Source organism: Cyphomyrmex costatus, unplaced genomic scaffold (genome assembly GCF_001594065.2).
Source record: "Cyphomyrmex costatus isolate MS0001 unplaced genomic scaffold, Ccosl1.0 scaffold446, whole genome shotgun sequence".
In the NCBI taxonomy this organism is placed as follows: Eukaryota; Metazoa; Arthropoda; class Insecta; order Hymenoptera; family Formicidae; genus Cyphomyrmex; species Cyphomyrmex costatus.
In genome coordinates, this window is record NW_017278705.1 from 109,106 (window position 1) to 134,050 (window position 24,945).

Here is a 24,945-nt window from a genome sequence, read left to right on the forward strand (position 1 = left end):
GGTTCGATTGGATACATGCTATCTATAGCGCTTATCAATAAAACTTGAAAGCCCTTAGACATTCGGCCGTTATGATTCAGTAATTATTTTACACTTCTATCTTCTATGTAATACATAGGTCATATAAATATTTCAGTTTGTTGTATATTTTACAGGTTTTAGAATTACAAAATTGTGTTTAAAAAAAATTAAAAAATAAATTAAATAATAGTAAAATGAGAAGAGCTATGAACCCAAAAGCGAAACAGTTTAAAAGACGATGACAATAAGTGTCGAAACGTCGTTTGTTTTTATCTTGTTTTATCTATGTATTGTTCATATATATTTATACATTTAATTACATTGTCATCGTCGTTCATATCGGAAATAAACTGTTTCATTTTTGGATTTTAAAAAAGTAACGGAAAAGTAACGAAAAGTTATTTTTCAAGTAACGGTAACTGTAACGAGTTACTTTTAAAAAGCGATAACTGTAACTGTAACTAGTTACATTTTTTACTCGGTAACGAGTAACTGTAACTAGTTACTTTTAAAAAGTAACTTTCCATTCCCTGATTACAAGTATTATGACATGAAGTACATATTTTACGTAATACGTTTATTACATTTAGTGCACCTGAATCCAATCTGCGCACTTTGTATGCTTTGGGCATAAATCTCCTTCACTAAGAATGCCGTATATCTTAAATAAATAGGATATACAAGATAATAAACTAAACAAAGAATGCAAGAGCAAAGCATACTTGTATTCTACTATACAATATGCTTTATTATCCCTCTACACTTATGTATCGTGAAATAATCACTAAGTGTTTTACACATCCTACAATAATCGTTTTATGTAAATTATAATTTATGATGACGCTACTTATTACAGTAACAAATTGATACAACTCACAAAAATTTCATTAATACTAACAATAAAAACCTGAAATCGTATAACATAATAGTATAATACTAATTTAACATAAAGGCATGTAACAGAGTAGTTGTCGAAAAATTATCCCCACTTCTTCTATTTTTTCTGATTTCTGCGGCGTATATCTTTACACGTATTTGCCGAAGTTACCGTATACAGTCTGTCTAGTAAGAGCGTGGTAGGCCTATCTCAAAGAAAAATGGCTTATTAGCCTTAAATTTATATTGATTGTATTTAGTAGGATTATGGCCAAAATGCAATTATATTAATATAAGGAGTCTAGTTATCAGCTGCGACTAATTATAGATATCTATGTATACTTTTTTAAATTAAAAAAATTTATTTAATGTTTGCATAATAAGAAAATGCGTCAAAATTCTATTTTTTAATATATTAATTTTTAAAATAAGAAAAACATCTTTTATTAAAAAGTATTCAATAGTTAAGTAATACTTTTTTTTTTACAAAATATTAGTATCTCCTGGATATATAACAATTACTATTAATGCAATTATTATTATTAATTTTCTATCAGGTTTGAAATAAAAAATTAATTCTAAACAAAATTTTACAATATTTTGCACATTAAGTCATAGTGATGAAATAACTGTTCGTAGATCGTAAATTTGTAGAACATATTTCACGAATGCATTTACGCCCGAGCATATGTACGAGATATCGGATTTCATGTCTTCTACCTCTTGATCCACCGATTGTCCATCGCCCCTAACAGTGCTATCAAAAACGATCACGTTTGATCTTGCAGAGCCACCCTTGTCAACCTGATGTATCCCTTCTCGATTTTGTGTCAATGTAACAGGTCTGTTGCGCGCAAGTACTAAAACATAAATTTCAATGTCCAATAGGATAAATAAAATTCATCTTTCAAAGAAGATCTAATTTATATTTACATTATTTTTCAAAAAAATAAATTCAAATTTCTGATTTGAAGTTTAATTTCCGATAATCGTTCAGTAAAGAAAGAATGTACAAAATTTTATGAGTAGATCTAGCTCAAAAAATATTCTATGAAGATTTTTACCGAGAATCTATGTAGCGGTTTATCATCTGCGGGGACAAGGACTGCCACCAGTTGGTAGCTGCTTAGTTTTCGAAGGTTTACGCGCAGCATCCCGGAGGCAGCGAATGAGACGACGCTCAGTCACGGTGGATGCGTCAGGCTCTCCGGGAGATGCCGAGGTATAAAACCTCTGGCCCGTTACGACGGTCGCGTTACGAAAGGTATGGTGATTACAGTGGGCCGGAGGGACTCGGGCAGGGTTGAAATCCAGAGCATACCTTAGTTGTCCGCTCGTAAAGCAACCCCGTATGCCTGAGAGTGCGTGCCGGAGCTATCTCTTTCTTCGTTCAGTTCCGTCTCGACAATGCCGGATTTCTCTTCGTCTCCTTCCTTCTCTCTTTACTTCTACACGAAGTGTTTGTTAAACGAGAAGGAATATGCATGAGCTAGGAGAAGAGAACTGTCGGTGGAGTTATGCTACGGTGATCTTAATAGTGGACGTGAACTTAAATATGTATATGCCGCGCTGAAAACGCGATAATCAGAAACTAATTCAGAAACAGGAGCCAGCAACGGCTCATATCCACTTGATGCCGCTCTAAAGCAATTTCCGTCCAGGACACCGCGAAATCGTGTAAACTCTTTCACAATACTATATTGTATTCATAGAAAAGAAATATTCGCAAAATAAATACATATTTCTTGATCAACAGATTTTACACAGATTATTTGCAAATTTTTAAAATTGTCACTGAAATAATTAGTTTTTCATAATTAAAATACTGAATTACTCTGACCCTTGGAACAATCAAGAATATTAAATATATTGGATTAACCTTTAATCATTTCTAACAAGTCATTTAACTTACATGAGGATTTGTTGTAATCTCAAAATGATTTCTCAATGAGATTCAAGATAAAAGAGATCAATCCTGCAGGTGAAACGTAACAATTCATTTGATAACGTATCTTGATTGTTATGTTTCTGTTACATGGGGATGCGTGACTAGACATCGCCTGTCGAAGAACTCTGCAGCATATTCTCGTATACATGCATCACGAGTGTGTACGAGTATGCATATACGTAGGACATATGGTAGTTAGCACGGTGTTTGGGCCCCCATGAAGCAAGGAGGATCTCGCTGAGACTTCTGGGGACTTTCACCCCCTCGCAGTACTACCGCAGTTACCTTCTCCCCTCCGCTCGAGAGTCCTCATGAGTTTTCAATGAGATTAGCGGCCCATCTGTGCCGAGACCGACCCTATCGTCATCATCGACCATGGACAAAGCTAGTCAACCTGTTCACTGCCCGTACGTTCTCCATGGGGGTCGCTACCGTTCTCTCCCCGTCTCCTGACTATTCAGTGTATACACCGTATATGCACTAGCCGCACAAACTCATCTCCGCGCTTTTGTCGGCCGGCGTATGTCTCCACATTGCATGACAATTATAGAAAATACCGGGTTTTTAATAATCCAATAGCATATGGTCGCATTTAAAAACGTCATTGACCACATCTCTCCACAAAGATCTCTTAACTCTCATAGTCATCGGCTAGATTTTTTTATTTCGTAGCAAATTAAATATTTCAAAATTATTTTGCTAAATTTCGAGCTTAAAATACCAATTTTTAATTTTGCAGTGACACATATGCCTATACATGTTGATAAATCAATCTTCACAATTGGCTACAGAATTTTAAATACATTAAGTTCCTTCATCAAAGTACACAAAGATAAACTTAATAAATTTCAAAACTAGAATATGGTCTATCAAATCAAGATTGTACTGCGTCTTATGTAGGACAAACAAAAGGCAATTCAAGACCTATATAAATGAACATAGAAATAATATAAAGCAGAGTTCCTTTAAACTTTCCGTCATCTCCAACCATAGATTAAATTACGATCACAATTTTGATTGAGAAGCCTTAATTCTAGATATCAAAAATGATTACAACAAAAGAATTATCTCAGAGATGTTACATATCAAAAAACAAAACAAAGGCATTAATTCCTAAAAAGACACGGATAGTCTGGACGATTCTCTTACTATTATCTATTGAAAAAGCGTTCAAACAAATAAATAAATATCGTTCCGATGGTCCAAAGTCCGTCTGTCATCATTGTAACACTTGCGCTCAACAGTATCAAATGAATTATAAAGATGCTCCTGTTTTTTGCACATTTCACTGTAAGTAATAAATTTAATTTCAATCACCAAATTGCTTAATACAAACATTTGACAATAGATAATATTTGACTTAGTCAATAATATTTGAAATTTAGTTCTTTTTATTTTTATTTGAAGCAGAATATCTGGTTAAAAAATGCATTTCAAATATAGTGGTAAGCATTGAGTAAAGCCGCAAAGCAGATCGATTAAGGAGCGAAATGGTATCGATCCGGCATAAGGGGGTACCGGGGGCTTCGGATCTGGGTCCATGGTAACCCATATGGAGCCTGCCCAGCGCATATGTTACGACAACGCCGCTAACGATCTGCCTTGGGCCTTCGTAATGCTAAACTGCGGTTCGATCCGCACCCCATGAAACTAAGTAACCATTCGATTGTCATTGGTAAATAGATAATCATGGTAGCATCGATTAGTCTTCTTAGAACGCGCGGATTTTTGCTCTCTGAACACTCTCGATTCACAGAATGCCTCCGAGATTTAATCTCTGTGATATTCTATTTCAGAAATATTTCTGTACCAAGTAAATGAATATATTCTCTACCAAGCAAATGAATATATTCAGATTTCATATCTACGAATTTTGCAAAGTATATATAAGTATATACAAATAAATATGTACTTTTAAAATAAATTAAAGAAACAAGCAAATATTTTTAAAAAGTTACGCGATTAAATTTACTTTCTAATTTTTTTAAAATTTATTTTCTATTTTAATTTACATGTAGATAAAATACAGATAAAATTTATATATAGATAAAAAATACATAAAAATGAACGAAATATAATTTTACATAAATATATAAAAATCAATAATCTTATATCTTTTTTTTCCTTCCACTCTTCAAATATAAAAGTTTATATCTCTTACATCTGTTACATTTACAAATTTTATTTATTTATTTTTATTTTATACCTTTAGTATTTTATATTATAAAGCAATTGTTAAATTAACATGTTAAAATACTGTTTAACATTACAAGAAAGTAACCGAAGGGAGAGTCTAAACACTTTGGCCAAGTAAAACCCTGTAACAATTCAACCATCCCCCAGCTTTTTTGCCAACCTGCAAGGCTAAACGAGTTATGTATTACGCCAGGGGATGGCCAAGTGGGGTGAACTACTCAATACCAGGTTGTATGTCCTAGTCGTGCCATCTGGCGCGCTATTATACGAGTATTTTAATTTAATTAACTCACAGCTCGTGCATCGATTGATCGATATTATCGGCGCTCGCGCGCGGATTAAGCTTGTCCGTGGTTGGCCGACGATTTCGAATCTGCCGTTTAATTAGGATTTCGAGCGTCGGTGCGAGCAACAGATTTTATGGAAACAAACCGCGTTCCTAGTCCGCCGAATCAGGCTGTGCTACAATCAACCGTTTATTTCGATATTTTCCGCTGTTGGGAAATATCACCTATTCGGAAAATCCCTTCCTCTCCAATTCGGCAATGATTTAATATCAAATAATAAATTTTAAATCGATTTTAATTCGACCAATAATAAAATAAACTAACTTGAATATTTTTTGTTAGTTTTTGATGTGATAAAAAATTTTTTTTAACATAACATAATAATCGAATAAATTTTTTTAGATTATTCTAAAATATGGATAATATATACAGAAAAAACAAAATTTAAGAATTAAGATAGCAAAATTTAAAAATAATTTTGTTGGACCATCAGAATAATTATGTAGAAATCTTAAGCATGATGAGTAATGTTGTAAACAATTTTGATATTCTAACAATCAGCTTTAGCATCTCACATAATTATTTTGATAGTCCAACAAAATTATTTTCGGATCCTGTTTAGTTAAATTCTCAGATACTTTAATAAAATCATTCTTTCCATATAGGTACGATAAATTTTTCCACAATGTTAACAGTAATACATTATAAAATATAACGTAATGACATTACTGAGCAAAAAATATCATGTGAGAAAATTGCGCTGCACATCGATAGCACTCAGCTCACGGGATTCGTATCTATTGGAAATATCGAGTCGTTGCCAGTTTGATCAATACTTCACCTTAGCGTATTTACGGTATATTTGTGGCAGTGCGAACATGGCTCTTTGTTATAAACGAGTGATTTTTGGATCGGCGGCAACGTGACCCGAGAGTTCGAAAGAGCCGGTGCGCTTTTGTACTTCTTCAGCTGGGGTCATTGTAAGCGACTGTACCCTCATCTCCACACTGCACAGTGCATTTCCCCTGCTCATGCATCTGTCCACAATCAGCGGCTTACGAAAATGGGATATACACGTCCTCGTCGACGTGAAACTATTGACCTACCTAGTGTGAGAGGAAATATTCCAATCGTCACCGCGAGGACGATAAATAAAGATCAAACGATGATAAGACAACGTTTTGTGATTTACAGCTTTCAATAACTAACTAATATTTTTTGAAGAAATAAAAGAAAAAACAGAAAATATTATTTTTAAAAACGTAATAAGTTTTCTTATAAACATATTTAATATTTTAATGTATAATAATATTAACAACCGTAAGTTAACATTCGGAAATAAGTCGTATTAAATTCACTAAAGCTATCGAAAACATATAAGTAAAATTGTATATATTATCCCTGCCAGTAGATATTAGAGTCTAGGGGCAAACCAGAACGACATAGTACTCGCTAAAGAATGGACCACACTTAACTCGGGACTGCTTAAACAGTTGTTTGATCAGCATTATGTATTAGCAGAGAGAAAAGCACAGGAGAGAGAGCATGTGGCTAGTGCCACCGTTTATTAGCGACGTTATATGTCGGAAGTTTTCAGCGAGAAACACTCATATTAAATTTTTTACTTATTACTAAGGGAGGGAAGAGATTAACTATAATACTAAAAACTTTCTCCTTAAAAAAACTGATATTTAAGTAATAATATATTAATATAAGAATCGTATTTATCAGTTGAAAATAAAAATATAATAAATAAATGTAAATGGAGAAAAACTTCAACTGCAAGATACAACAATAGATATAGTAATAGATACTGACGAAATGCTAGAAATGATCTAAAAAAAACTACCGTCAGCGAATCTATTCCAATTCGATCGCTATTGTCAAGCATCCGCGCGCCGCGCGACAGCCAGGTATAATATTCCGGATATTAAATCGCTTTTAAATCGGCTTAGCGTTAACTAGTGGCACTTTAAGCTGCCCGTTGAAATGATTATCAGGGCTTCCCACTCCGTCGAGAGAGAACCGGCTAGCTGTTATCGCTCGTTGATTAATTGTTATGCAATATGACGTCACACACGTCTACCCGACCTACCCGGATTAGAATCCCGCGATGGAGCATCACACGGTGGTGAACGCCGCGCCGGCCCCGCGTCCCGCCACGCATGTCTCTCGATACAACGCGTGTTGCAGCATCCCTCTTGCTCTAAATCTCACCATATCTGTACATGTATATGTTTGTATGTGTATCGCCGCACAAGCGGTTACAACACGAAGGGAGCGGCGCGAAGTTTCCGGTTAATCCTACGAATTTGAACTAGCCGAACATAGAACGGTGATGAATATTGATACCGCCGACTCGACGGACCATCTCGCACCTACACACAGATTTTGCGTGCAAGCGAGCGATCTATTCGAAAAGAATAAAAAATGCAGAACGTTCCCTTTTTCTCTCTTGCTGATTTTTTTTTTATTTGCTGATTCCTATATGCGTAAAGTGCATGGCGTCCGTGAATTAGAGATTCAAAAAGATTATCAGTCCATCTAACAATAAGAAAAGCGTTTTCTAAAATACACGATATTTAATTTTTCACTAAATAAATTATTATGTATACGTATATCGATAACATATTAAAAATTCAAAATTTCATAGAATTTAATGTAGGAACTGTACACAAGGAGCTAACTTGATTGAAGAAAAATCATAAACACTCGAAAAAGATTAAGTAAACAAGATCAAAGATATTCTTCTATTATAATAAAAATCAACTACCTACTTTTTCAATCACAAACGGCAAGATTCAGTCCACTTTTTTTACCAGGCAAATAAGAGAAGTAACTTGCACTTAAGTATCTCTTTATGACACGTCGCATTTGCTTTTTGGCTGAAAAGCCAAAAAAGTGACGGCTCGTGGTTCGATGCTCCCCGGTAACCTTGCACCATTATTTCCCTAAATAAAAGAAACCATAAATCGTGGGTGCACAAGCCCGTGGAGAAACCACGCCACGGCTCCATTATATCTTTCACGATGAACGGTGCCCTTCTTCGTCGGCCATTATGCCACGGAGATAGTAAGGAAGCAGCCACCCCTTTATCTCGGTAGACTCCGCGGTGAGAGTAATGCGCGGAAATCAAGGGTTAATTCCTTGGCGTCGTAAAGTATTTTATCTGCCTTCCGTAGTGTCGCCGGAACGAGAAATATTCAAATATGGCGATAGATCGTAGATCATACCTATTGAGTGCTAAAGATATCCGTACCAAAGTTCTTCGCAGTTCACTCTCATGAACAATCTATATATTTATCTTTGGTAATTGTAAAATTTAATATTTTTTTAAATGCTTCTAATAACACATTATGCAATATGTATAAAAGTGATATTTATTGCTTCTTTTAAAAGTCATAATAATGTTTAAATAATTAGGTATTATATATACAGAAAAATGATGTATTAAGCAATCTAATTAAAAATAATTTTGATAATTTAATTACGGTGTTGATGAAATAAATAGCATTTTTATGAAAATAAGAACGTGTATTTGTTATTAAATTAATAAAATTATTTAAAAATAACAGCTGTGTAATACAAAAGGACTAATAAGAGTTATAAATAGAAACACTTTATTAAATATTCAAATAAAAGTTCTCTGAGATACAATAATCAAATTATAAATTTTACTTTAAAAAGTCGACAAATTAACATTACATGTTTCAGCTGTATGATTCAGCCCTCTCCAGATGTATAAATAAACTCTTATAACAAAAATCTATCTTAGATAAACCTTAACAATAACGGAAGCAACTCCGATGATCTTAACCTTGACATATATGTTGTCAAGATCATGACATACATTCCGATCATAAACAAGATTTGACTTTATATTGCCAAAATTCTCATTTCAATATTATATCGACAACCGTAAGAGTTAGACGTGTCTGGTTTTGCAATGATAGGATAAACCCGGTATATACGCCGCACTTATCGAAAACTTAATTTATCAATTATTATTTACTATGTTTAAAGCAAATTAATTATACAAATAAAAACTTTGTATCATCTACTAATGTAAAAAAAATATTAGAAATCCAAAATAATTTATTTTCCATATTAAAAAGTAACTTTTTCAAACCCCTACATTTTTGCCATTTATCCCATGGGGGGGGGGGATAATATGGCCACTCGTATATAATTCATAAGAAAATCACAAATAATCTATAAATAAGATGTAAAATGACGACGTAACTTGCATTGTTTATTAATATATGACAATTTTTATTGTTCAGAATGAAAATTGGAATACAAATAGGACTTAATACAATTTTTTTAAATAGCTTCAAATCTTTGAAAATAATCTTTAAACGTTTAAAATTTATCAACATTTATGCATTAATGCAATGTATAATTGTTAGAATTAACAAAAACTTCTTAAATAGAGCGTTTGTGCTGCGGCACAGCATCCCGCTCGCTAAAAATGCCGTATATCCCAAATAGATGGGATATATATGACAACTAATTAAACAAACAATACAGGAGCAAAGCACTTGTATTTTGCTATACAACATGCTTTACTATTCCTCTACACATATGTATTGCAAAATAACCACTAAGTCTTTTACACGCTCTATAATAATCATTTTATGTAGATTATAAATTATGATGGCACTACTTATTACAGTAAAAAATCGATTTAACTCGCAATAATTTCATTAATATTAACAGTAAAGAACTGAAATCATAACATAATACTAATATACCATAAAGGCATGTAACAAAGTAATTGACGGAAAATTATCCCCACTCCTTCTATTTTTTCTGACTTCTGCGGCGTATTTCCTGACGCGGCGTATATACCGGGTTTACCCTAATCGAATTTCTTAATTTTCAAATATTTAACATTGTGCAATTATATATGACCGCCTCTCTTGACTTCGATTGCGTTTGCGAGATGTTGACCTTTTGACGATCTATTTGCTACTAATATGTTATGGACAATTTGGTAAGTTTTTAACAGATAGACGTGTATTATGAAATGCTTCATATCTTTTTTCTTTACTTAAAATACAAAAAAATTTTTTTTTTCCATCAGAACATGGTGAAACTGTGTTTCAATAATTCAATCGTTTGGCGAACAAAGACAATTTTATCTTGTTCAGAATGTCCATCGCATCTTTTTTCTTCAAAATAGCGTTTCTTAACTTTATATCGAGTCTGCGTTTTATAATATAATAAGATAGATTTTTGTTATATAAGTTTATTTGTACATCTGAAGAGGACTGAATCGTACAGCTAAAAAAACATGTAATGTTAATTTGTCGACTTGTTAAAATAAAATTTATAAACAATATTCAAATCTAAAGATCCGTCAATGTACGAACATAATTAATACGAATACAAAGCTTATAACAGTCTAGCTTGGATCTTTAAATGTTTATATATAATTTCGCGTGAAAAAAAAAATTTATATACTAATTGTATATAATTCCCTCAAACTGCGCGCCGAACGATTGTCGGTCTTAAAACGCAACTCTAATAAACTACCGCGATACTAACACGAATTAAATTGATTAACAATTTAATAAATTAATTGATGCTTCTTTTTATATAGTGTAACATCGATATAAGATGCCAAAAAAGAGAGAGAGAGAGCATCAATTAATTTATTAAATTGTTAATCAATTTAATTCGGGTTAGTACCGCGGTAGTTTATTAAAGTTGCGTTTTAAAACCGATAATCGTTCGGTGCGCAGTTTAGGAGGACTATATATATTAATAGAACGTTATTTCCTACTTTGGATAAATATTGCGAAGAATATTACTACGTCGACTCGCCATCAGAGGTCTATCGATATTCGAAAATTCTCATAAGTGATGAGACACGCGTATATCTCTTTATATAGAATCTCGATTTAATAACTTACCAGGCGTATAAGGTAGGCTTCCACTACAATGCCTTACTGATGAGTCCAGTATAGTGGAAGCCGGGACAAAACGCCAAAAATTACGTGATATTCTTCGCAATATATTAGAATAAATTATCAGATTTAGATTTTTAATTGTAATTTGACTCTTATTTGCCCTGTTTAACGTATTAATTATTATATATATTAGTATATAAAATCACGCGAAATTATATATAAACATTTAAAGATCCAAGTTAGATTGTTATAGATTTTGTATTCATATTAGTTATGTTCTAAAATTTATAATTTGATTATTGTATATATATCTCAGTACTTTTATTTGAATATTTGATAAAGTGTTTCTATTTATTTGACTCTTACTAGTCCTTTTGTATTACACAACTATTATTTTTAAATTAAGAGTTCTGTACTTAACTATTATTAAAATTATTTAACTATTAAATTTATTTTCATCACGCGTGCACGTAATGTGCCCTATACCGCAACGCTTTTACGTGCGATAAATAACTCAAGCCGTTGAGTTATTTCTCTAATCCCACTCTTCTGCGTAAAAACGTTGCTGTATAGGGCACATTACGACGAGCACTTGTAATGAAAGATTCTATGTGTAGCGAGTGGGCGCTCGTACTCGCTTCGCTCGTGCACTCGCGCCCGGCCGCGCTATAAACAACTATCCCTCACTGTTACACAATGTACTAAAAAACTAAAGGTTCACAAAATGTTGGCATTAGCAATGGATAAAAACACGGTGACTGTTATTACTATTAAATTATGAAACTATTACACAGGTCTACATGGTTTTTTTTTTTTATACGAGATTGGTTTCCGATGTATTTTTGTACGCTGAAAACGATTGTGGGGTCCAAAAGTGCCCATCATGTCATGATTTTGAGAAAAGTGGGGATCAAAACCGCGAAAAACGTGTTTTTGGGTGTTTTGATCCCTATTTTTCTCAAAAACCAGATGTGCTAGAGACTTCTACCTATACTCAAATTAAAGCTTGAATCTTACACTACAAGAACCATATATGCAAATTAAAAAAAAAATAAATTATTTTGTATAAAATGGGGTTAAACCTCTACGGCTCTGTTATTACGATCGAAAACTGGGCCGTAGAGGTTTAACTTAATTTAAAGTTTAACCCCATTTTATACAAAATAGTTTTTTTTTATTGGCATATATGTTTCTTGTGGTATAAGAGTCAAGCTTTAATTTGAGTAAAGGTTGAAGTCTCTAGCTCATCTGGTTTCTGAGAAAAATAGGGATCAAAACATCCAAAAACGATTTTTGCGGTTTTGACCCCCACATTTCTCAAAATCGTGACGTGATAGGCACTTTTGGACCCCAAAATCATGTTCAGAGCACAAAAATACGTCAAAAACCAGTCTCACATAAAAAAAAAAAAAAAAAAAGTGAATTTTGTAGACCTGTGTTATCGGTTATAGTCTTAATAAGTGTCATTTTTTCGGCTACAAACATGATTACTATTGAAAAAGTAAAAAAAGATCGATTATAATAAATCATATGTCACCATATTGCTACGCACACGCACGGTTATTGTCTAGGAAAAAAACTAAGATTAAAACAATTCATTGATTGCTTTTGAAGGAAAATTTGCCTACACTACATTGTGTTCGTTTGCGAATGCAGACGTACCACGTAAAGACCTTTCGGACCTCTAACACCTGATCCCTACTAAAGATCCTATCGGGAAAATTGGATTCGATGTCAGGGTGACCGCTGAAACGTATAAGCAGCTCGTAAAATACTTTTTAGCGCACGAGCGCCTCCGCGTCGAGGGATTAAGCTTTATGGTTAGATAAGGATCCTGGATTCGCTTCCGTGCTTCTCGTGCCTGTCCGGACTTCTATCCCTCGAAAAATAATAACCGCGACAACGATCTCTCGAGCAGTCGGAACGAATATTTCGCGGATCAGAGTCCGTCCCCTCTTCAACCTTTTCTCTTGGCATGAGAGCATGAAATGTTTTTCGCAATATTCCAAGCTCTGCTCGACATGTCTTCCGAAAGTTAATACGAATTGATCGCGCGAAGTTGGAACGCGACGATCTGAAAAGCGCGATTTAATCGAGTAAGTGTTAAACTTTTGCTTCTCTTTGATCTTAATCTATTGTCTGCACGTTCAATTTCAATCGATGTAAAATTTAAAAAGATTTGATATATAATTTTGTCCATATAAAAAGCTAAAGTATTTTATATAATTCAATCAATTTTTAATGATAAAAAAATAATCTGATTATATAAAAGTAATATCAAACTAATTTACACGGCATTCTATAAGATTCTAATTTTGTTGATTTTATATAATAAATAGATATCTTTTGGTCTAAGAAATCATTTCATTATTTTATTCAGCCAATGGATTCGATAACTCCACTCGACCTTTTATCGGCAAGAAAAGGACTAGACTGCCACATTTAACGCTTCTTTGTAGCACGTCGCGAGGGCATCTTCAATATTTTCTCACAGAATGAAATATCGTCCCGAAAGTCATTCTTTTCCGGGTAATGGAGCCAATTCAGGTCAGAGAATTGCCTTATTGACGAGCAGGCTGGACGGCCGGAGGGACTTTCAGTGTCTCAGATGGAACGCAAAATCAAGTTACGGCCAACGCCATTCTCGTCGCCGTCGTCGTTACAATAAATAAACGATATAGGCGATATATCGAAGCTATATATGGCTATTACAATATCTTCTAAGTAGTTTGCGATCAAGTAGCTTGATCAGATTTGATATTATATGTCTTAATCATCTTAGAAAGTTAGATTAAAATGGTGTTGTTCCTGACGAAATAATGTTTCATCGTTAAAAATTATTAAAACAGAAATGAAATTTCCTTGTACGAAAAATCAATTCCTTAAATAATGAATCCAACTGTATACTAATAGTTATATTAATAGTGAATTATAGATACATGCTTTCTGAACTATTCAATTGTAGTTCGATCGAATCAAGGAATCGACAATAAGAAGACGAGAAAAATGAAATTGAGAAGCCGGTCGAGCACGTTGGCCGATAAAATGCTGCCGGGACGACACTCGGGTCTTTCGATGACATAAAAAAGTGCCCTTGGGGGTAGTGACAAGGGGAAAAGGGGGTTATAGCACGGAATAAGACATGGCGACGTTTATTCGGTCGGACAGGAGCCGAGTGACCGAGTCAAGTAGAACGTACAGCTTGGTCACAGTCCATTTGATCTAATAAAATGGAGCAAGACCCAGCTATCTTTTCTCAATTTGGACGACATCATGCGATCTTGCAAGAACATCGTCCGATTTCGTCAAAATTTACGCGTAGTTCTTAACACATGTACGATAATATCGCATTAACCAGTTCTATTATATCGACACATCTTATTCGTAAGTATATATATACAAGGAATTATGAAATAGAGAAAAATATCCATCTATCGCATATAATTTAATGATAAATAAATCTTTAACCAATATAAAAATGTCAAGAAATAAACGTTTATCTCTACTTTACAAAAATGTTATACTAATCTAATTACAATATATATGTATATATTTTTGCAATTAATCTAACGTTAAATTTCTTTTAAAATTCTAATTTAAAAATATATATATATAGTAGTAGTAGTAGTAGTAGATAAATGCAGGTGGGCTTAACTAGCCTACTAACACGACCTAGATCCATGAGGTTCCATTGTCGCTCCCTGCTTGTTCCGTAGGACATTCAGTCAAGCCTAGCCTCGTGTCACTTACCAGACTTATTAGACTGCTAACCTTCGCATTTTCTAGATCCTTGGGTGTCATAAACATATGTCTCCAGAATTTGTATCTTTTACAAGCGAGTGCAGGGCATCGGCACAGTAAGTGCAGGTTGTCCTCGCCTTCTTCTCCACATAGCCGGCATTCTTTCTGCTCTGCTAGTCCTAGATTGAATAGATGTGCTCTGAGGGGCAAGTGTCCTGTCAGGAGGCCTATGCCGCTCCTCAGTTTTGCTTTTCCCATTGCCAGAAATTCTCTAGTTCTTGCTGGTTTTGGAAGTTTCATGAGTATATAGATATATGTGTGTGTGTGTAAAAAATTACAGTCCTCAAGGGCGAATGAAAGTGCTGCGTTGTTATTGGTACGCAATTTTAATCAATTTAGTCTTTTAAATAAATTAGAATTCAGTATTCATAAATAACATTTATTCAATCATAATTAGTATACTTCGACTCTTATTGAGTCATCTTCAGTACAAATCCAAACTAAATATAATAAATAAGACGCTATTTTATGAGACATGTTACATCAAATTGGCTGATTGGATGTTACAAAGTATTCTGTTAAATAACAATTTATACAAATTATTATTAAAAATAATACAAATTCATTATTTATTTCAAGTAACATACCTTGAACCTTAAGAGTCCGTTGAAGAAGATCACAATTTGTATATTTTTCATGTATGTATATTAGGGTGTATCGAATTTTCAAAAATTTTACGGAGTAGCGATAAAATGATAGTTTAATATGCACTATTCACGAAAATTGATATAAAAAAAATTTTTAAAAATATCTAGCATTCGCGCACTCGCCTCAAATACAGCATTTTTTGACGTTTTTTTATTCATCTCTCCGTGACTTAGTCATTTTTCAACTTTTCTTTTTTTTTTTTTTAATTTGTGCCCAGAGTATGTACCTTTCAAACCCATATCACAAAAAATTTTTTGAAATTTTTCTGAGCCCTGGAAAAATCGCTAAATATGACCACTTTTGATCTAATTAATGGTTAATTATAATTTAATACAATGCGATTTTCACTGGCCGCATTAGTGTGGCATAATGTGCACTGAATGTATCTCTGGATGCGTTCTTTTTAGAGATAAAACGATAGTTCAGTATGCACTATTCACGAAAATTGATACAAAAAAAATTTAAAAAAATATCTAGCATTCGCGCACGCGCCTCCAATACAGCGTTTTTTGACGTTTTTTTTATTCATCTCTCCATAACTTAGTCATTTTTCAACTGACAAAAGTGAAATTTCGCAGGTCTGTGTTATTAACCATTAATTTGATCAAACGCGGTCATATTTAGCGATTTTTCAAGGGCTCAGAAAAATTTCAAAAAATTTGTTGTGATATGGGTTTGGAAGGTACATACTCTGGGCACAAATTAAAAAAAAAAAATTTCGAAAATTCGATACACCCTAATGTATATATATCGTCTGTTGTGTGCATTTTCAAAAAATAGTTTGCAAAATATTTCTTATAATAAATAAAAACGTATTAACAAAAATTAATAGTATAATAATTTTTAAATAACAAAAACTCTTGTACAATTCAAATATAAACTTGGAAAGAAAAGGGCACTAGGAGTTAAGCACAGACAACTTTACGCAAATGCTGATATATATCAAGCAAAACTTATTATTTATTATAATAATTGTGCTTACATGTTTCGGCTCATTTTTGAGCCTTCTTCAGAGACAATGCAAATTACATAAATAATTGAAAATCAAAAAAATAATACAAAGTATCAAGTGATGTTTAATCACAGTGAGCGCCCCCATAACTAAGAAATAAAATCTGATGTCAATTCCATCTTACAGAATATATCTATTAATAGGGAAATGGCCAATCAGTCTCAGACACAGTGAGTCATTTCAATTGATCGACGTTATTAAATTGAAATTATCGAAAATACAAATATTAAATGCTAAAACTCAGCTACTGTGTACAAGCGAGACTGACTAGCTAGGCCAAGTATTGACTTGGCCTAAATTATTCTAAAAACCGGTTTTTGAATATATATTGAGAATGTTTGCGATACGGTATCGTTGTGAACATAGTGAGCCTCCTCACTCCCGGTAGAATAATTGTAATTATGATAAATTTATTTTTGAAATTAACCCAGAATTTTAGTATATTATTCATTTCTTTCTCTTTTTCTTTAATTATTTGTTCATTTCCCTTTATATTAATATATTCTGTAAGATGGAATTAACATCAGATTTTATTTCTTGGTTATGGGGGCGCTCACTGTGATTAAACATCACTTGATCCTTTGTATAATATTATTTTCTTATTTTCAATTTATTTATGTAATTTGCATTGTCTCTGAAGAAGGCTCAAAAATGAGTCGAAACATGTAAGCACAATTATTATAATAAATAATAAGTTTTGCTTCATATATTTGCGTAAAGTTGTCTGCGCTTAATTCCTAGTGCCCTTTTCTTTCCAAGTTTATATATTTGAAAGATTAACAGCTTTATATATGAAATCGTGTATGTTGCAAATTAAGTTCCATAAAAATAAAAACCTTGAAATATAAGATTCTCAAATAACTTTTAAGCTGTTCTTCATATCAAAAGCAATACTAAATATAACGTTTAATTTTATGAAATAAATACTATACTTCATTTATAGTTGAAACAACGTTTTTGTAATGCCGGAAATTCGATTATAACGCACAAGATCGTCTCTTGTCGCGCTGCAACGATTTTTTTCTCCTCGTCAGCGTGCTGTCCGATATAATCCGCGCTTGATCAGATTAAACGTTGCACAGGGAAAGGGAGAAAGGAAGCGAAGGAAAGAGACAGAGGTAGAGGCGGAGGCAGTCATGAGGGTGTGGCGGTTTGCTAGAAACCACCGTGCCGCAACCATCGCCATCGCCACGACCACCGTGTCGCCGGATGAAAGAGGCTCAAACTCACCACGCCGTAAAATAACATTGTCCCGCGATACGAAGCAACGAGGAGATAAGGGGGTGAGACAATAGTAGTGGCGAAAGGGATGGACGGAGTGAGAGAGAGTGCGGCGAGTATATAGTTTCTTTATTTTCTTCGCCGAAGTCCCGGCGTACTTACGTTAAGTACCACGGAAGTGTAGCGGTCGGTTTCGCAGACGAGCTGGCTGCGAAACAGCGTGCACAGAACGACGTCTTCACGAAAAATCATTAACAAAAGAAAACAATTAATTTGTAAATTTTATATTTTTCTAGCTTGTTAACATTCCGCGTGTTTAATCATCTCGATTGTATTCCCCATTCTGTCGGAATAGCTAAAAACTTTCATTTTAAAGCACTTCATATTAAGTTTCTCTTGACATATTTATACATATCAATCTGTATATTTATATATGTATATATACATATATGTATATTAGGGTGTCCGTTAATTTGGCGATTTTCGAATTTTTCCATTTTCCGGGCAAAAAGTGGTTCAAAATAAATAAAAAAAAAGTTTCCCAACGGAAAAAAAAAAATAAAAATTTTTAACCCGTGCCACCGAGCACATGAAGTTTTGTACTGAATTTGTATGGGAAAAAAAAACTTTTTCAGTATTTTAGCCACCGAATTTTTTGTACGTTATTAAAAAATCTGACTACTTGCATATCTTTTCTTGAATGCTGCCTGAAGACCCTCCAATTGGGCGCGGTCAAACAAAATTTTTTTTCGTTGATATATTCAAGTTTACATAAACTAAATTTTTATCATAAAAATTAAGAAAAATGCAAAATTCCGACTTTTTTCACTTTCTTTCACTTCCAACGTATACTAAAATTATTAACCATATTTTTTCAACATCTTTAGGAAATTCCACGTAAGATAGTCACCGAATTTTGTCACGAAATATGATTTTAAGGCAAGTTAGAAAATTTTTAATGAAAATGTAATTTTTTTGAAAAAAATCAAACGGAGGAAACATTTTTTGATTTATCCACCAACATTTTCATTAAAAATTTTCTAACTTGCCTTAAAATCATATTTCGTGACAAAATTCGGTGACTATCTTACGTGGAATTTCCTAAAGATGTTGAAAAAATATGGTTAATAATTTTAGTATACGTTGGAAGTGAAAGAAAGTGAAAAAAGTCGGAATTTTGCATTTTTCTTAATTTTTATGATAAAAATTTAGTTTATGTAAACTTGAATATATCAACGAAAAAAAATTTTGTTTGACCGCGCCCAATTGGAGGGTCTTCAGGCAGCATTCAAGAAAAGATATGCAAGTAGTCAGATTTTTTAATAACGTACAAAAAATTCGGTGGCTAAAATACTGAAAAAGTTTTTTTTTCCCATACAAATTCAGTACAAAACTTCATGTGCTCGGTGGCACGGGTTAAAAATTTTTATTTTTTTTTTTCCGTTGGGAAACTTTTTTTTTATTTATTTTGAACCACTTTTTGCCCGGAAAATGGAAAAATTCGAAAATCGCCAAATTAACGGACACCCTAATGTATATATAGAAAAGAGGTTCGGCAAATGTAAAATTTTAAAAATCTGAAACTTTGCATAAATAGAGTAGATGGACCTAATGATAAAATAATTTTGCATAGCTGCTGATATTCAATTTTAAGAATAAAACATCCTCTTCAAAAAATCAATGTTTTCTAAGCAAATACTACCGAAACAATTGCCAAAAATAAGAAATATGAAAAACCCTATAAAACCTAATATCACACACACAGTAACCATATAAATATTCTTTCATGATTAAACCCATTTACTCTATACTTATGCAAAGATTCAGATATTTTTTTATTTTACACCGAACTTCTTTTATTGTCAGGTCAGCTTTAAAGATTGTCTAGATTTCTCTTAGAATTTCGTTTAATATTTTATCTCGATATTATTATAATTTCCAAAAAACTCAATTGGGTACAAGTAAATCAATTTTCTGTTCTGATAAGCTTTGATCACGAAAAACTGACGGATCTATGATTGTATTGAATTTCTCTACATCTGTATATCATACACATAGAAAATACAAGTCTTTACGCGAAGAGGATTACCAGCGAAGGAAAAGTTCGACTACGCTATTGCGACGTGGAGGTAGAGAGCAGCGGGACGTAGTGGAGCAAAACACGGGGGGAGGAGAGTTGCGACGAGGGGGATAGCGCAGGGTGTAACAGGGTGTCGGGGATCGGAGATTACGGCGGGACAAGCAATATTAAGCGGCCAGGAACAAAAAGACGATCCAACACGCCGGATTACCCGCGATGCACCGCGTTGTCCCGTGAAATTGATACGCGAGATGCTTTTTAACGGGAATAACGGTGAGCACTGTTGCTGCGGATCTCCCGTGGATCTACCGCGGAAATATTCGACGCGATTTAGATAATCCGCCGGAGCGACGCATCGGACACAAAAGAAACGATTTGTACCGACCACCGAAGAGGCGAACAAGTAATGAGGAAAGTCTGAAAATAATTAGATCGTTCGTCACCGAAGTCGAAAGTGTTTTTTGCCCTTCTATCGCAATCACAATCGCGAATTAGTATCATAATTTTGTTATATAATCAACGTCGAAGTATTTGAGATATTTTTTCATTTGTATGTAACATCTATAAGTATATTCTTATATACAATAAATTAAAGATGATAACAATAATTATTAACGTATTTAATGCACTAAATGCACTTGGTGTGTTAAAGTATTGGGTGTACAAATAAGTTTTAAATTTTTTGTGTAACGTATAATTTAAATTAGAATTCAAATATTTTTGCGCCCTTTTGACATGTGGTGGCACTTAACATGTACTATTAAAAAAAACAATTAACTTCACACAATTGAAAACTTAACCTCAAAATTAAATGATTTTAAAATGGTGAGCGAGAAGCAATTTATTCGACACTGCATTCCATGCGAATTTTATCAAGGAAAAAGCTCTGCTAAAGCATATGAATCAATTTGTTTTGTTCTTGGAGACAATGTTGTAACCAAAAGTACGTGTGAGTTTTAGTTTAGGCGATTTAAAGAGGATGATTTTGATGTTAGCGATAGAGAACGTAGTGGTGCTTCTCAGAAGATTACAGACAATCAATAGCATTACTCGATCAAAACTCATGTCAAGCACAAAAAGAACTTGCACAGCAACTTGAAGTAACTCAACAAGGTATTTCTATTCGTTTATGGCAGATGAGAAAGATTCTGAAGGAAGGAAAGTGGGTAACGCATGCATTAAGTGAAGAAAACAAAAATAATCGTCTTGAGAAGTGTTTGAATCTGTACAATCAACAGCATAGAAAATCTTTCTTGTGGAAAATCGTGACTGAAAAGTGGATTTTTTACGATAATCCTAAAAAGAGAAAACATTATGTGGATCCAGAACAACCGACTACATCAATGCCAAAACGCAACATCCACAGCAGCAAGTTATGCTATGCATCTGGTAAGACATGAAGGGTGTGCTATATTATGAGCTGCTCCGAATGAAACGGTTAACAGTGATTGCTGTAGTCAACATTTGATCCGTTTAAGTCAAGAAATCAAATGAAATTGTCCATTAACTGGCAAAGAAAAACGTTCCGTGAAATTGTTTTATGACAACGCTAGGCCTCATGTTGATAAACTGTAAAGGAAACGTTGCTAGCGCTTGGTTGGGAAATTCTACCGCACCCGTCATATGGCCCAGATATAGTTCCTTTATTTATTCCAGTCAATGCAAAACACTTTGTCCGGTGTACACTTTTAAGCATTTGAAAAAGTGGATGGTGGATAATTTTATCGTATCGAAAGACGAAACCTTCTTTGTTTCTAGAATTCGCAAGTTGCCCGAAAGATGGCTAAAGGTCATAGATAATGACTGGGATTATTTTGATAATTAAGTGTGTTTTTATTACTAAATGAATAAATATTAAATTTCACTAAAAACGCTTTAAAACTTATTTGTACACCTACGATTAAGAATAGATAAATTAAAAGTATAAAGAAAAAACGCTTTAAATTGAGTAATAATAAAACTTTTTCATAAAATAAATTTCTAGTTTACAATGTTAATACAACATAAAAATAAAATATATAAAATATATAAAAAGATATAAAATAATATAAAAATAATGTCGAACGTTTAGAAGAGAGAGAACTCACGGGTCCTTCTTCAGAAATTCTTATAGGTGTTATAACGTCATAGAGATGAAAGCATAATCTTACAATATTTAAATACTAACTCTTACAGAACCGTACATGTGAGAAACACAACCAATGAGAAATTGCCTTTAATGGTCAAGCTAGATCTTAGGTGCTATTATAATTCCGTGTGAATTTATATATTACGTATATGCAGGGAATGGAAAGTTACTTTTTAAAAGTAACTAGGGTAAATATCTAGAAAAGGGGAGCCCCCCTCGATGATCTTGACCCTGACATATGTTGTCAAGGTCATGACCCTGAGTGACCTCCCGCAGGGGGTTGGGGGAGGTGAGAGTTACTTCGCGTGGAAAGTTTAACGTTTCTAAACAGAAGGAGATGTAAAATAGTACTTGTTATAATACATATATGGAAGAAATGATACGTTAATATATATAATTTCTGAAAAATGGTACGTTAATTTTGAAACTTTTTTTGTTAATAACTTTTTAACGGACAGTGACCGCCACCTAAAACCTGTGGGAGGTTACTCAGGATCATGACCTTGACAACATATGTCAATTCAAGATCATCGGAGGGGGCTCCCCTTTTCTAGATATTTACCATCGCTTTTTAAAAGTAACTCGTTACAGTTACCGTTACTCGAAAAATAACTTTCCGTTACTTTTTTAAAATCAATCTAAAAATGTACTTTTACATTTTTTTTCATTTTTTTTATATATAACACTGACAAATATATAGTTTTATTTTTTAATAAAACAATGTAGAATGGCTCAAATAATAAATTAAATAAAAGTAAAATGAGAAGGGTTACGAGCCAAAAATGAAACAGTTTATTTTCGATAAGAACGACGATGACAATGTAACTAAATGTATAAATATATATTAGAACAATAACATGGATAAAACAAGATAAAAATAAACGACGTTTCGACACTTATTGTCATCGTCTTATTGGAAATAAACTATTTCGCTTTTGGGTTCGTAGCTCTTCTCATTTTACTTTTATTTAATTTATTTTTTAATTTTTTTTAAACACACTCTTGTAATTCTAAAACCTGTAAAATATGCAGCAAATTGAAATATTTGTATGTCCTATGTATTACATAGAAGATAGAAGTGTAAAATAATTACTGAATCATAACGGCCGAATGTCTAAGGGCTTTCAAGTCTTATTGATAAACGCTGTAAGTAGCATGTATCCAATCGAACCGTGTTCAATCGTGTGCAAAGTAACGACAAAAGTAACTGTAAATTTCGTTACCGTTACCCAAAAAATGTAACTCGTTACCGTTGCAGTTACCAAAAAAAAAAGTAACGCAGTTACCAGTAAAATTACCAAAAAAGTAACTTGTAACTGTAACTTCGTTACAAGTAACGAGTTACTTCCATTCCCTGCGTATATGCAATTCTTCAAATCACGTGCCGAACAATTTTTCAGTTTTGAAACGCTACTCTACGAAACTACATGGTTTTTTAATTATATTGACGACAATTTTCTCACTTTAAACACAATTTCCATATTCACATAAAAACAGGAGAATCAATTTCTTCGAACAAATTGTATCACACCATGTCGCTTAGACCGTAAGATTATGCTTTTATCTCTATGACATTGTAACATCTACAAGAATCGCTGAAGAAGGTCCCGTGTGTGAATTCCGAAACGTTCGATATAATATATAATATAATTATATATTATATTATATTTTTTAAATATTTTTTATTTTTTATTTTTATGTTGTATTGATATTGTAAACTAGAAATTTATTTTATAAGAAAATCTTATTATCACTCGATTTAGACCGTTCTTTCTTTATACTTTGCATTGCAAAAAATGAGCGAAATTTAATTAAATTAAAAGTATTTTGTCAACATTTTAGTAAATAAACAAGTAATAATTGAAACTATTAAAAACAATTACAAATTAAATAATATTAATTATACTTAATGTATTAATTACTTATTATAATAAAGAATATTTCTAAGAAATAAAAATAATATATTTTACTGTACATTTTTTGTACATCCAGTCTTGGCAGGCATTCCCATGAGAAAATGGTTGTTTCCGAGGTAAAGTTTGTTACGGGCCAATAAAATGAGACTGCTGGGGCAGTGATACATAATGTTTTACAACATATCTCTTCTACCTGTTTTTTAGTCGGCACACGTAGCGAGGTTTATCTAAATATTGCCATAGGAAAAAAGAAACGACTCTGCCTGGGGAGTCGCCCTATCGGCCGCGTGGGAAACATTATTCTGCAAAAGTGAGCACGAAGTGCGATCTCTAGCGTGGTGCCAACCGATTGGCTCGAGTGAAATTTTAATATTTTAAAACGCGCCAAGATTTGCGCGCCTGCATAGTGCACCTCGCGTGATTCAATGATTGCAAGCCCGATTTACATTCTTAAATGTTTGCGTTAGAACTATGACTCATGTACATCTTTTGTAAAATATAATTTGTATAATCGCATTCAATAAGAATCTATAAAAGTTGCACTTGCGATTTAAAAAAAAAACAAAAATACTGTTCCGCATAAAAAATGCATAATTTCTCTGCCTTTCTCTCTCTCTCTCACACACAAAATATGTAAGTCACTTCGATTGATAAAATAGATTGATGGAATTATAATCATACCCACAAGATGTTCTATCTGACTATCTATAAGATTACTCGTAAATGGAAATAAAAACTTCCGAGCAAATATATAACTTGGCACTATTATATATAATAATTTTTTTATCATTATACAGATGTCTGTTTTATAACAAGACAGCTTTATGGCGTAAATGAGATACTCTGATATAAATACAATTTTTGTTACATGTCTTTGTTATATATTTAGCATATAA